General features: G+C 32.3%; 1 pseudogene; it reads left to right on the forward strand.

Annotated features, from left to right (window-relative positions):
• The first annotated feature begins 6152 nt into the window (after positions 1–6152).
• Positions 6153–11190, forward strand: LOC110733873 (annotated as a pseudogene).
• Positions 11191–11474: the final 284 nt, after the last annotated feature.

An 11474-nucleotide genomic window follows, 5' to 3' on the forward strand; every position in this document is an offset into this window, starting at 1 on the left:
CTTATTCTTGAAATAGTATATATGCACCCACTTCACCCATAACGAATCAGATTTATGAGTGAGGTCCCAAAGCACTTTGTAAATAATAGCAACATTCCATTTGACTAAAGAAATAACATTCCACCCCCCCACTAACTCTAGGCAGGAAAACTTGCTTCCAAGAGACAAGAGCTTTCTTTGTAGGATTAGAAATACCGGTCCATAGAAAGGATCTGAATCTAGCCTCAATCTCAGCCATAATTTTTTTGGGAAGAATGAAAATCTGAGACTAGTAAGCTTGAATCCCAAAAAGCATACTTTTGATGAGTTGCAGCCTACCAGCATAGGAGAGATGACGGGTAGTCCAACTATCAATTCTAGAGGTAACCCAAGTAACAAGAGGCTTACATTGTTGAACATAAAGCTTTTTAGAAGACAAAGGAACCCCAAGGTACTTGAAAGGAATAAGCCCTGAATCCATTCAAAGAATCTGCTCGATTTGCTCCTTCTCCTCAATAGTAATACCTCCACAATACACTTCACTTTTATCAAGATTAGCTGCAAGACCAGAGGCAGCAGAAAACTTTTCAAAAGCAGAAAAAAGAAGATTAACATATATTACATAAGCTCTTGCAAACATCAAAAGGTCATTAGCAAACATGAGATGAGTGAGATTCAATTTCTCATATCTTGGGTGAAAATTAAAATCAGGCAAAGCAGAAAGTTCATGTAAACACCTGGAGAGATACTCCATACCAATGGCAAACAAGAATGGGGACATAGGATCCCCTTTCCTTAAACCTTTCCTAGCTGGAAAAGGAGGGGAAGGCAACCCATTAATCAACACAGAATAAGAGACAATTGTGATGCACCCCATAATCCAGTCAACAAAGATGCTAGGAAACCCAAGCGTATACATCACAGATTTCAAGAAAGGCCACTCAATTGAATCATACGCTTTTTTAAGATCAACCTTAAGCATACATCTCGGGGGGATAAATCTATGAGTATAGCCCTTAATGAGCTCAGTAGCAAGCAAAATATTATCCCTAATGTGCTTTACAGGAATAAACCCAGCCCGAGCTGGATCAACAACTTCACCAATAACACCAACAATCCTAGCAGTTAAGATCTTAGAAATGATCTTATAAAGAACAGTCAAGTAAGAGATAGGCCTAAAATCCTCAACATAGGAAGGGTTAGGAATTTTAGGAACAAGAGTGATTGTAGTACAATTCCAATGCTTAGCCATTTTGCCATTATTGAAAAAATCAAAGGCTGCCTCACAAATGTCATCCTTCACAATCTCCAAAGTGTACTTAAAAAATTTGGAGTTAAAACCATCAATCCTAGGAGCCTTATCATCATTAATATTCTTTAAAGCACTATTGATTTCATCAACACTAACAGGGATAATAAGAGCCTGCTGAGCAGCACTTGAAAGCTTCCTCCCAAATCTCATGGTAACCAAATCAATACCAGGTAAAGACCTAGTACAAGTTCTCATTAAGGCTTTAAAGAAACCTGTCACCTCCTTCTCAACATCATCAGGAGTTTTTAATAACACATGCTGAGCATCAAAAATAGAATCAACCCTAGATCTTGCTTGCATGTGTTCATAACATTAAAAATGTACATGGTATTAGAATCACCAAGCTGCACCCTATCCACCCTAGACTTTTGCTTGTAGATACTTTCTTGAATTCCCCTCCATTACTTAAGCTTATAAATAGCTTGTTCCTCTTGCTCAATAAGGGAGTATCAAAAAAACCATTTGAGAGCTGCTTCTGAATATCAAAAAGGGCACACTGAGCATCCTCAATCTTCCCATCAATATTATGAAACTGACTAACATTAAGCTCTTTGAGCTTATCTTTCACGTCTTTGAGCTTAACCTAAACCCTCACCACAGGGGAGCCATGAACACTCACACTCCAAGCCTCCTGCACTATACCAGAAAAGTCAGCATGACTGATGAGACAATTCAGAAACCTGAAGGGCCTTCCTTTCCCAGGAAGAGAAGGAAAAAATTTAATAAGCATCATGGAATGATCAGAGAGAGAAGAAGGCAAAAAAACAGCTTCAACATTAGGAAATTGCTGAAGCTAGGCATCATTAACCAAACCTCTATCAATTCTAGACTAGATTCTTGGCCCATCATGAGATTTATTAGACCAAGTAAAAAAGTGCCCCTTACTCTTGAGTTCAACAAACTCCATACACTCAATAAATCTTCGGAAATCCCTAGTCTCATAATCAGAAACTAGTTTCCTACATATTCTATCTTCATCATTCAGGACTGAATTAAAATCCCCAGCACAAAGCCATGGAATAGAAGTTAAACCAAGCTGCTGAAACACTCCAAAGCTGCTTCCTATCAGAAATAGTATGAAGGCCATAGACAAAGGTACACAGAATTTGCAGCTGAAGGTCTTTAGTAGAAATAACGCAGTGCACAAACTGCTCATGAGTACTCACAATATCAACAACAAGCCTATCATTCCTCCACCCAACCCAGATTCGACCCCTATGAGAACAATCATAATTCGACACCTTGGTAAAACTATTACAAACTTTCCTATGAATATTAACACTATTCTTCTACTTCAATTTTGTCTCGAATAAAACACAAACATCACAATTACATCTGGAAGTAGCTGCCGAACATCAACTACCTTATCTAGGCCATTTAGACCCCTTGTATTCCATAGAGTAACAATCATTCTCTTAAAAGGGGCCCACCCTCGCTTGGTTCCTTATTTGTCTGCATACCCTGACCATCACCCACAAGATCAGCTAAAGCAGCAAACTGATTACTACGGCTGGTATCACATTAAGGAGCAGCTACTTCCTTTCCTTTCTTTCTCACTATATTCCAATCACCACCATTAGTTTTCTTATTGGCAATCTGGCCAGTACCTACTATAACCTTTGGAACCTAGGTTTTCTTCTTTAGATGCTAAACCTGAGGCTAAGGCTTCTTTAGCACTTGTTGAGCATAGGACATAGGCTTATCCTGTTGCTCAACACAAACATGCCCAACCTTATTGCATTTCCCACAGAAAGGAGGTACCCAGTCATATTCAACATTCAACTCCACTAACTCACCACCTGGGCTCTCAACCCAAACAGACTTAGCCAACAGCTTTGTCACATCAATTTCCACAAGAAACCGGGCAAAGGAAACCCTCAACTGCCTCGCAGTACATTCATTAGAACAAATCGAAACACCAAGCAAACTCCCAATCCTACTCAAAGTCTCCGTACCCCAACAATTTAATGGCAAATTAGGCAGTCTAACCCACAAAGGAATAGTACACAATACCTCAGCACTAAAATCAAACTTTTCTGACCACTGTTTCACAATAATCGGTTTGCCATTATACATATGCGGGCCATTACACAAAATAGAATTTAAATCACCAGATGAAGAGAAATTGATAATAACATAACCATCATCATGCCAATAAACCTTAGGCTTAGCAATACTACTCCAACGTTTAGCAATAAATCTATACATAGCAACAATTGAAGGAGAAAAACCAACAACATACAAAATAGCAGCATTACACCATTTCTGGGTCCCTTAGCAATCTCCTCAATAGGTAAAATAGCTACAGGCATACCTTCTTTTATCTGTGGTTACATGAAACTAAGAGCGACACCCTTAGCATTCAAATTGCTTGAATACCCTCCACCTTGATTTCCATTTGCACCCACTGGAGGAGCATTAGTAGAAAGAGAAGCATTAACACCATGAACTGGCTGGGAACCAGCAACAGTACACGCTAAAGGCACAGCATCAACAGATGGTCCATCGCAAGCTGGCTTGGGAACAACAGCAGCAAATGACGGAGGAGCAGCAGCAACGGAAGAGGTCAAAGCCACACCACTACCCAACACCGATAGAGCCTTCGCTTAAGGAACCCTAGTTGCCGAAACTCCAGCCTTCGAACCCATAGAACCAAAATTAAGAGCAAGCATTGTAGCATCTCGCCTAGTCACCTTCCTGGCCGACGGGTGCGCTGGCGTCACAAGTTCATCCTCTTCAGCAATCGCATCTGGCCGAGAAGAAATTCCAATTGAGCTAGAGAACAAAGTTTCAAGGATTTCCTGAGATTGAATTTGAGGAGCTGGAGTAGATTGTTGTTGCTGCTTTTTTTTACGAGCCATGAGTCTAGATTAAGTGAAACACAACCACCGAACTCAACACCATGAACGAAAAAAAAGACTGAATTTTGGAGATTCTTTCTCTAATGTGTTTACATAAATATTTTCTCATGTATAGTGTAGATTTCAATAACATATATTGCGCTCTTACAAAAATCAATCCTAAGTCAAAATATCATAAATCAAAAGGGATATACACCTCTTACATAACAATGTGTATATCATCGATACGTTTAAAATTTGGCATATAGATAAAAATTTTATATTAAAATTCAATAAATAAACTGGGCATCCCCCCCAGAATTAAAATTCCAAATTGAAAATCGTCTTTTAGAAAAAATTCCTGAAAGTCTAGGAGCCGAAGACTTACTTTCGAACTGATGAGGGTTTTGATTTTTGAATAAAGTCTAGGAATACTGTTAAATGGCAATGAAACCGTAAAATTAAATTACTCATCCGATTAGGAACATTTAAAGCAACAAAGGTTTCAAACGTGGATAGATTTAGACATTAGTGATAATGCCTTTGAGAAAATAATTATTACTTTATATTATTTTATAAGTAACCAATTAATGTAAGATTTTTAAAACATAAGGATATATATTTGGAAGGGAACCCGGGGTATCGCACGGGGTACATACTAATATATCATATCATATCACTAATAAAAATAGCCGGTATCGTAGTCAGGCCACGAGATAGTGACACTTGGCATTCCAGTTTTTCGGCAAGTGTTGAGCCACGTAAGGAAGAGAATTTTGGATAGATTTTTTAAGATAAAAATGTTGTATAGAGTTTTATTATTGATATACTTCTAATGCTTCACATATACAAAATTAACCATAACTTTTAATAAATATTCTACAACTCAGTTCTCATTCCATCATAAAATTTGTTTAAAAAAGTTCTTTAAAATAAGATCCATTTATAATATATTTAATTTATTTTTAAAAATAATAGAGAATCAATAGAAATAAGTTTTAATTACTAAAATAATTTTTAGTTTGGTAAAAATTAAATACTTTCAGTTCAGTAAAAATAACTAAAGTTAAATAAAAATAATTTCAAGTCTATAATAAGTTAATAACATAGATATCTATTTACAAAAAAAACTACAAAAAGTACATTTATTATAAAAATAAGCGATATGATACTGTATGTCTAAATATCTAGCATTTTCAAAAGGGATTATAAGACCAAATTTAACATTCAAACCAAAAAAATTATCAACAATCCGAGCATCGCCCGAGCACAAAACTAGTTACTAATAAATAAAGTCGGTCTCGCAGCCAGGTCACAAGACAGTGACACTTGACATTCCAGTTTTTCGCTAAGTGTCGTGCCATGTAGGCGAAAAATAGGATGCTAAATAATCGATTTTTTGATAGATTTTTGAAGATAAAAATGTTGTATAGAGTTTTATTATCAATACATTACTAATATGTCATATATACATAATTAATCATAACTTTTAATAAAAATCTAATAACTCGGTTCTATTTCGGTCAAAAAATGCAAATTAAAAAGTTCTTTAAAATAACATACATTTATAATATATTTAAAATAATAGAGAATTAGTAAAAATAAGTTTTAATCGATAAAAAATACTTTCAGTTTAGTAAAAATAATTTAAGTATGATATCGCATGTCTAAATATCCTGCATTTATCAAAAGTGATTATATGACCGTATTTAACATTCAAGCCAAAAGGTTTATCATAAAATTCAATAAACAACCTCGACATCGCCCGGGGCACAAAACTAGTATTTATATAAAAGGAGTTTTTCCTTGAGTTTTTAAAGAACTACGTAGGATTACATTTTCTTAGTGCACCGTGTAGGATTATAAATTTTAGTTATAACCAATTAAATAAGAGTTTTGTAATTTATTTTAGAATTAAATAATTGAAATGCCACATAAATAAAATTAGCGAATGATATTTAAAAATTTAAATTAATTAAATATTATCTTTTGATATTAGGAATTTTATCACATAAATATAAAAAAATCTTTTATTATTAAAAATACAAACAAATTGTGAATGGCACAGATTTCATCTAAGTATAAAATATAATAATCCTTTCAAACCTAAACCCCGTCATTTTCTTTCAAGCACCCACCCATTCATCAAGTATGAGTTCAACTTACCGACTTACCGCCGTTTCGGACTCTTTTGCTTTTAAATCAAAAATCATATATTCTACTTTTTTTTTTTTTTTTTTTTAACCGTAAATCCGGCGCACTCAATTAGTATTTAAGGACCATTATTTACACTTCTTCCATTCTACCATCTAGACTCACCCAATATCGAAGAGAGAGAAATAGAGTCCAAAAAACTTGAAATAAACAAGAAAACAAGATCCAAGAAAAAATGCCAGCATTATATATAACAACAAATGTAAATTTTGAAGGTGTTGATGTTGAACCAATTTTCTCTGAAGCTAGTGCTGCTATTGCTTCCATTATCGGCCGCCCTCAACATGTAAGTACAACGCTACACCCTACTCCCTTCTCTGTACAACTAGCTATCTATCTTTTGGGTCGGAGTTTGTTTTTATACGGTATATGAATCACAAGGGCATTATAAATTACAAATGGGCGAGGGAGTTAGATTAGAATTTGTGATTTTTTTATTCATAGTTCCTTGACTATACCAATATAGTACATCACTGGTATGTATGTATGTCAATATGTCATTGGTTCTTTCTTGATTGTGTATCATCGGAAAATGATTTTTTTTTTTTTTTTTTTTTTTTTTTTTTTTTTTTTTTTTTTTGTGATTTGGTACTAGCTTAAATTTGCACCAGAATTCAGACATCTATATGACGAGTAGTACTGTATTGCGGAGTAAAATCAGTATTTGTGTTAGTGCATCAGTAAAATCTGAAATTACTATTTACATGACAGCATGTGTACCAACTAGTAGAAATTATTATTATTATTATTATTATTATTATTATTATTATTATTATTATTATTATTATTATTATTATTATTATGTCCTTACTCCTTAGCTTGAATTCAAAAATCTTCCATTTTCTTCATTTGCACAAGGTAGACTTAATTCATTGAAGTATGAAAATCGAATCTTACGCATGTTTGTTTGAGTAAAAGTTACTTAGGACATACTTCGTACTTCATTTTTGTTATATTGTCTCATTTTGTGTGAATACATTTATCAACACAAAATCTTGATCATTAATACGTCTATTATTGCACAAAAAATATAAATATATTTTAAAAATATATTATATTAGAATATAATCAACAAGGTCAAAGTTGATTATTTTAATAATATCCAAATTTAATATGATACGCCTAATATGAACAAACAAAGATTGTACTAATTATCAAGATTATCAACCAAAAGAAAAGAAAGAATGATTCAATTCAAATGAATGTCTTTGTTTAAGGCATTTTCAATTAGAAGTTGAATAAGTAAGCGTTGATTCAAATATTGACGTGCTTCCTAAAACGGAAGCTACTTAAATTTTAACTACCTTATCTTCAAAAAAGTTGGTGAGCTTTCATATTTTTAAAATTAAAAATTGAAAAACAGCAATGGCAACACATTATTTAGTTCAATATAGAAAATTCTATTTTTCATCAGAAATTTTACTCATATGGGGATTAAGATATTATGTAGTCCCTCTGTCTCAATATATAGTTTCTATTTATTTTTTTTCACGGTATTTAAGAAATGGGAGGAGAACGTGGATGAAATACATTAAAGGTGAAAAAAAAAAACTAGACAAAAGTTAGACAAAATTACAAAGCAAGTGGATAATTAAATGGGGAAAAAGTGAAAAATACAATCATAGACAAAAGTTAGAGAGAGAAAGTGGAAAAAAGTACAAATCAAGTGGATAATTTAAGGGTAAATTAGAAAGTTCAATGAATAAAGTTAAAAAAGAGAGGGTATAATAGTCTTTACATACTATCCAAAAATAGAAACAAGAACAACATTTTAAGTCTTCAAAATAGGAAAACAAGAGCTAGAAGTTTTTAGGAAATGTCACTATCCAAACAATTAATTACTACATAATACGGAGTAGAATGTATTTTCAATGTTTTAATATAGTCGTACCATTTTGATTTTTTACATATGCCATTTTGCCAGCAGCATAACTTTGAACATTAGAATTTATAATTACCAATTAGTATATATTATAAACATTTTAATATATATTGAAAATATACATTTTGACAAATCAATATGAAGTATCATTTTAATCAATAATAAATATTATTAAAAAATATTTTTAAAAAAATGGTTAAAACAAGGGTAATGATAAATAAAACCCTTAAAGATACAAATAAACATTTCAAATCTTTCTTAATTTGGTATTAAATTAGAAATACATTACAAAATCGTGCAGGAATCTATGTAATGAATGTTATATTTCATTTATAATTTTCTACTTTTAGTTCCTTTAGGAGTTAGGACTATGACAAAGTAAATATTTACAAAACTGAAAGTTGTGCCACTATTTTAAGGCGGAGAAAATATATTTCAACCATACGACTACTCGTATTATTTAAAATAAGTTGGAATTGTAGTGGCGCATCTTGTAAGTTGGAGATATGGAGGGAGTCAGAGAGTGATAAAGGTTGTGTACTAAAGGAATTGGATGGATAAGTAATTGGTCCCTATATAGTTGGGCAAGTTCAACTTTAAAAGCATTGATTGGTGATAGACTGATAGAGGTTGTGTACTTGTGTGTAGTGATTTATTTATGGAGGTCCTTATACCATTATAATCATATATAGGCTATAGCTACATATTATGGCTTGGCAAGCTCATTGTTTGGGCAAGTTGTTCAACTTTAAATCTCTGAATTGTCATGTACTCACGTCCATTTGGGCTGCATAGGAAGTAAATGCTCAAAATGGATTGTTTACTCCCTATATATATATATATATATATATATATATATATATATATATATATATAAAATATATATAATATATATAATATAATTTTTAAATAGGAAAGATAATTAAGACAAAATGATGAATTGAAGGGAGGAAGTAATTTGTTATATGTAGTCATATAGTGTAATTAAGTTGAGCGATGATTATGGGTGTGTTCAAAAAAAAAAAAAATATTGCTGTAAAGGTGGCTATTAGCTATAGTATTTTGTCACGTTGTCGACCCCACTTATAGGATTTAGGATTTGATTGATTGACTGATTGATTAATAGATATTTTTTCATATTGGTATATATGTTACTCTGTATCAAAGGTAACAAATTAAATAGACCCAATCGCATCTACATAAAGTGTTTGTGGGTCAATGCGTCATAGCTAGTTACTAAAATTAGTGGTTCACTATGTTTGCGTTGTGTAACTTGTGTTACTCCAACAAATGTCCCAAATGGAAAATCAAAGTGCCGTCTCCACTAATATACACAAGTGACTTGTATTACTAAAATAAAAAATCATGGACTATGCATAAATTGGAGCGTGATTGTAGTCATATGGAGGGCCCTAATTTGGCAGAATTAACACCACTTTACTTGGCTAGTTTTGAGAGAGAGAAGAACGAACAACAAGTTTGTCACTTTGTTGTGAATAGGGCTAGTGCAATGTGTGATACTCCCTAAATGTGGAAAAGTGATAAAAAAAAAAAAATTCCCTTCGTTTCGTAATAATCGCAATGATAGGAATTACATATAGTTTAAGAAAAATATAGAGTAGACTTGTAGGCTTTAATAAAATAATATAGAGAAATAATAAAACAGTAGTATAAGTAGGGGTTGGTAAAAGAGAGAAATAATAACATATTTGTAAAAGTGGGGTTAATAGGAGAGATACATAATAAAATAATAGTAAATTCTTACCAAATAAGAAAGTGTTACAATTATTATAAAATGGACATAAAAAGAAAGTGTTGCGATTATTACGAAATATAGGGAGTTAAAGTGAGAGAATTACTATGATTTCACGATATTCTGATTTAGTGGCAAATTTTTCGCCTTAAAGTTAAAGTCAAGGTTAGGAGCAATTCAACTTGTATTGAACCATATCCTAAAAAATACACTGTAACATGATGTTAAATAATCCCTCATAAAACTCTTAATATTGTTATCGTAATTGATTGATATTGTTATCCGAATTCTTCTCAAGTTCACATCACATGATTTAAATTCGAGAGAAATAATGAAACTCGAATATGAATCTAATTATTATCCCAATCCAATTCGAAATGAGTTGTATGAATTTAATAGATTTAGTCTGAATCGGACTCATCTAGTTATGTTTTATTAATAAAGAAAGATCAATTTACTTTAGCCCCTTTATATATTTTCAATAGTTGTTTTCAATGTCTCCTACATGCTATGTTTCCTTTAATCAATAAGTACCAATTGCAATCATATGCATATATATTATAAAAACAACCACTCAATAGGGACTAAGACATTTTTGGTCAACTTTATTTAAATTATTAGACCCAAAAATGAAAATAATTAGCATTATTCCATAATTATTGTTTGTCCCTTTTTTTTTTTTTTAATTACCTTAGGAGTAGTTGCAAGCTGAGCTAACTGAAAATGATTGTTCAAATAATTATTATTATTTATTATATCTTTATTTATGTATTTATTTATTTATAATATGATTGTATTTATTATTTCAGTTGGTGATGGTGGTAGTGAAAGGATCAGTACCAATATCATTTACCAATATCATTTACAGGAACAAAAGATCCAGCAGCATTTGCACAATTAATATCAATGGGTGGTATTAATAAAGTTGTCAAGAAAAATGTAATAACAAGTCTTGGTGCCATTCTTCAGAATCATTTAACTATTCCTCCTGCTAGAATTTTCTGCCATGTTATTGATACTACTGCAGGTCGCCCACAATCTAAGCTTTAATTTCTTGTAATCTTGATTAGATTACTTTCATTGAATTTGATTTTCCCATGTGTAAACCCAATTTAAATTGATGTATCAATTGGAATAATTTTTTTGCCAAATGGTTATATTGATAATCAAAAAGTTTTGTGTGAGACCGGAGTCACCAACAAAAAGGCGCGGGTCTGAGAAACCCGACCAAAGCCCACGCGCCACCATTTTATAAAATCGATGAATTTTCTAATTTCCGTCATTTTTCTCAAATTTCGAGCGCCGTCATTTCCTCAAATTTCAGAGCATTCAAATCTTCAAATTTCAGAGAATTCAAATCTACAATCTCGAAAAAGTCACAAAAATGGAGAAATCAAACAACATGATGATAATTCATGAAGAATCTGATTCACCTATAGAATCAATTTCGAGTTCAATTACTACTGAAAAAGGTACAATTTCATTTAATTTCAG

Source organism: Chenopodium quinoa, unplaced genomic scaffold, assembly GCF_001683475.1.
Source record: "Chenopodium quinoa cultivar QQ74 unplaced genomic scaffold, ASM168347v1, whole genome shotgun sequence".
Classification (NCBI taxonomy): Eukaryota; Viridiplantae; Streptophyta; class Magnoliopsida; order Caryophyllales; family Amaranthaceae; genus Chenopodium; species Chenopodium quinoa.